At 47.4% G+C, this 4,507-nt stretch overlaps 1 pseudogene; it reads right to left on the bottom strand.

The window, feature by feature from the left end:
* Nucleotides 1-762: 762 nt before the first annotated feature.
* On the bottom strand, nt 763-2,081 carry LOC119288182 (annotated as a pseudogene).
* Nucleotides 2,082-4,507: the final 2,426 nt, after the last annotated feature.

The following is a 4,507-nucleotide window of genomic DNA, read 5'->3' as shown; positions in this document are numbered from 1 at the left end:
AAAGTTTCCGGTGTACTGGATAGTACTAGCCCAGGTCTGCTACGTGTTAGAGATCCGAGTAGGTCTAGAGTCCTAATACGTATAGGTTTAGGAGTGTTATTTGGATCGGCTGCTTGTATATATAAAGGCAGCCTGGGCGTGAGTTTTGTAACACCGTGAAAAAAAGAAGAGAAAAAGAAACAAGGAGAAGAACAAGGCACGACACGTGCCTTTAGCCAAAGTTTTTCTGCGCATGTGTTTGTCGTGATTTGATGTGATCGATCCTGTGGTTGAAATTCCAACACATAATGCATACCGTGCTGTCCTAGCCAGATTCCTCTGGGCCAGCCCATAAAAACAAGTTTAGTCTACCATGCCCACCATGGTGAACTCTACATCTCTACCACTGTTAGACTGACAAATCTTCAATGTGTTCCTGCTATTTGTGTTGTCTAATGCATGACAACACATTAGCTACACCACTTGTCATTATGGATGATGAAAAGCGGACATACAGCAATTTCGTCAGTCTTCCTGCTATTTGTGTTGGTGGCTTTCGGCCTAGCTTCACCCTCGTCTCCACATCCAGAAGCAACGTCTTCCGATCTTCTCTATAAAGCAAGCTCTTTGCATTGTGAAATTACAATACTCCCTTTGTCCCATAATATAAGAACGTTTTTGACACTACACTAATGTCAAAAACGTTCTTATATTATGGGACGGAGGGAGTATATTTTAAGAACAGAATAAGGTGACTATACAATCAAAAAAGACAAACCAATATGCAGAGTAAAAAGAGTACAACTAGTGTCATCCTTGAGACCTTGACAAAGAGATGCAAGATGCACGAAGCTATGGTTTATTCACGAAACAACAGCTCAGATCAAATATAGTGCACGCGTGCGCACCATCGATGACGACGAGACACTAACAACCAAGTATCAATAGTTCAACGAGCACAACAACTTGTGAAAACACCAACTCAATTAGAAAGCAAGCACCGCAACTGCAATGTACTAACGACTAATTAAGGAGACGACACGATGTCTAATTAGTTGGCGGTGCAGTTAGTGAAACATTCCACTTTGGATAAAGCACTGACGTGATGTACTCCTCCACCTTGTCCACCGCAGTTAGCAGCGCAATGACCGGCTCGGCGGCCCTGAAACGCCCCGCCCACGCGGCCAACGTTGGTGTCCTCACCGCGTCTAGGAACGGCGGCGTGCCAGCAAGGCGACCTATCGCTTCGAACCAGGGAAGATAGCACCCGAGCGCGACGTCGAGCAGCCCGAGGGATACACCGCTGAAGAACGGCGCCTCTGCCTCCGCCTCCCCTTCTTTGGAGGACTCCACCAGGGCGGTCTCTAGGAGCCCGAACGCCGCCAAGGTCTCCTCCACCTTGTTGGCTCTCTCCTGCTGCTTCGCCGTATTGAGAATGCCGATGCACGAAGGGAACATCTGCGGCAACAAAACGGCGCCCGTGGGATGCAACTTCAATTCTTCAAGCTCAAACTAGCTAGACGAGAGGGAAGGGAACAAACCTTGTCGTTGACATAGGCGGCCCAGAAGCGAGCGACGGCGCGGCGGTACGGGTCGGCGGGGAGTATGGAGGCGCCGTTGCCGGGGAATGCATCGTCGAGGTACTCCATGATGATCAGCGACTCGCGGACGGGCCTGCCGCCGTGGATGAGGACGGGCAGCGTCTTGTGCACGGGGTTGGACGCGAGGAGGAGGTCGCTCTTGCACCCGGGGTCCTCGGGAAGGTAGTCCTAAGCCAGACCCTTCATGGCAAGCGCCATCTGGACGCGGATGGCGTATATGCTCACACCGCTCCGCGGCACCAGCAGCTTCAGCCCTTGCTCTTGAGCGCCGGCCATCATCGACCGTCGTTGAAGGATGTCTGTACTGTACGTGTTAATCGCGTGTGTATATATGAAATGCCCCCCGAGAGAAACGGTGGTGTAGGCTAGCTACTAGCACACGGACACACTAGTGCACAAGACGCAGGCAGATAAACTGCACTAATACTGAAGCTAGCTCACGAACACACACTTGAGAGAGGAGCACACGTTGGAGTACTAGTTTTGTGAAGCTCAAATGGATGGCTTGCTTCTACAACGCTGGGCATCGCGGTCCTTTTTATAGCTGTACAAAAACGACTGTAGCACTTACCGTGGGCAGCAAGGGGCGGAAGACCTGCCAGTCAAGGTGACTCGACTTTGGCAGCCATACTATGTCATGCACGACGTGAGCTGCAGTAGATATTACATGATTTACTACCTACACTTATTAGAGTTATTGTACTATACGTATTGGGTATAGAGTAGCTGGAGCACCAATCGCGAGGGAGATCCCCTCGGATATGGAGCAATCGGGTGCAGCAGATCCGACTGGATCTTCTGTGCTTTCCACTCCCGCACCACCTCCTGTTGCTGGAGTTCAAACTAGGCTGCAAAAAGGTATTCGACAACCGAAAAAATATACCGATGGTACTGTTCGGTATGCTCTTCTAACAGCTACAGGAGAACCCAAGAATCTTTCTGAGGCTCTTACTGATCCAAACTGGAAACATGCTATGCAAGATGAATATGATGCTCTTGTTGCTAACAAAACCTGGCATTTAGTGCCTCCCAGTTCTACTAAAAATATCATTGATTGCAAATGGGTTTATCGCATCAAGAAACATGCTGATGGCACTGTGGACAGGTACAAAGCACGTCTTGTTGCAAAAGGATTCAAACAGAGATACGGTATTGACTACGAGGATACTTTCAGTCCTGTTGTTAAGGCTGCCACTATCAGGATTGTTCTTGCAATATCAGTTTCTCGAGGATGGAGTTTAAGGCAGCTAGATGTGAAGAACGCGTTTTTACATGGTGTTCTGGAAGAGGAGGTTTACATGAAACAACCACCAGGTTTTCAGTCTTCCGCTAATCCAAATTATATTTGCAGACTTGATAAAGCATTATATGGTCTGAAACAGGCTCCTCGAGCTTGGTACTCTCGCCTGAGTTCCAAGTTACACACACTGGGTTTTCTTCCATCCAAAGCTGATACTTCTTTGTTCCTTTTTGATAAGCCAGGACTCACTATGTTCCTCTTAATTTATGTTGATGACATCATTGTTGCAAGCTCCTCTGATTCGGCTATATCAGCTCTTCTTCATCGCTTAAGTTTGGATTTTGCTCTCAAGGATCTTGGAGATCTTCATTATTTTCTAGGTATTGAGGTTCACAAACAGTCCAATGGACTGCTTTTAAATCAGGAAAAATATGCTACAGACTTACTGGCTCGTGTTGGTATGCATTCTTGCACACCATGTCCAACACCTCTCTCCACTACAGAAACATTATGCTTGACAGATGGATCTCCACTTGGATTTGAGGATGTTACACGTTACAGAAGCATTGTTGTGGGACTCCAGTATCTGACACTGACTCGTCCTGATCTTTCTTTTTCAGTTAATAAGGTCTGTCAGTTTCTTCATGCTCCTACTACTGCACATTGGACTGCTGTTAAACGCATTTTGAGGTATATTCAGGGCACAAGTAAGGTTGGTCTTACATTCCAGCGGTCCCGCTCCACCCTTCTCAGTGCCTACTCCGATGCAGATTGGGCAGGTGATCTGGATGATAGACGCTCTACTGGTGGATTTGCTATATTTTTTGGGCCCAATCTTGTTTCTTGGAGTGCCAGAAAACAGCCTACTGTGTCCAGGTCAAGTACTGAGGCTGAATATAAAGCTCTTGCAAATGCCACTGCTGAGCTTATTTGGGTTGAAGCACTAGTTCGTGAACTTGGTGTTTCTCTTCAGGTGAAACCTTGCCTATGGTGTGATAATCTTGGTGCTACCTACCTGTCTGCCAATCCAGTTTTTCATGCCCGTACAAAACACATTGAGATAGACTTCTGCTTTGTTCGTGAACGGGTTGCTCGCAAGCAACTTGATGTCAGGTTCATATCAAGCAAGGATCAGATTGCAGATGGTTTCACAAAAACACTATGTGTAAAAAAATTAGATGAGTTTAAACGTAATCTAAACCTCTCCCAGGCCTAGATTAAGGGGGGGTATTAGAGTTATTGTACTATACGTATTGGGTATAGAGTAGTACTCTACCCCAATACGTATCCTCGTTGTATACGCCATCACGGGGGCTCTTCCCGTGTATATAAACACGTAATCGGCTACCCCAAAGGGTACGTCCGTTCACCTCAGAATTAACAACACTATCTTATCTGAGAAGAATTTTCTCCGCGTGCCCAACTCGTGCACTGAAATGAGACTAGGTGCATCGGCTAGGCTGTGCTTGGCATGTAGTACTTCATTCTACCCAAGTGGGGCGTTGGCTCCTTGCCGATAGCCTCAAGCAAATGCCCCAGACGTTTGCGCCAACTTGCATCCTGTCTTGATCCTATGATGCTTCAAACTAATTGGAGGCCAATTATTTTTCTTGCCGCGCGGAACGGGAAAGGTACTAGAGCATCTCTAGCCATTGGCCCCCCGGGAGGCTTGAAAATCGCCGCCTGG

Source organism: Triticum dicoccoides, chromosome 4A (assembly GCF_002162155.2).
Source record: "Triticum dicoccoides isolate Atlit2015 ecotype Zavitan chromosome 4A, WEW_v2.0, whole genome shotgun sequence".
Taxonomy (NCBI): Eukaryota; Viridiplantae; Streptophyta; class Magnoliopsida; order Poales; family Poaceae; genus Triticum; species Triticum dicoccoides.
Note: the sequence above shows the minus strand (reverse complement) of the source record. Positions and strands in the feature narration are given on the sequence as shown.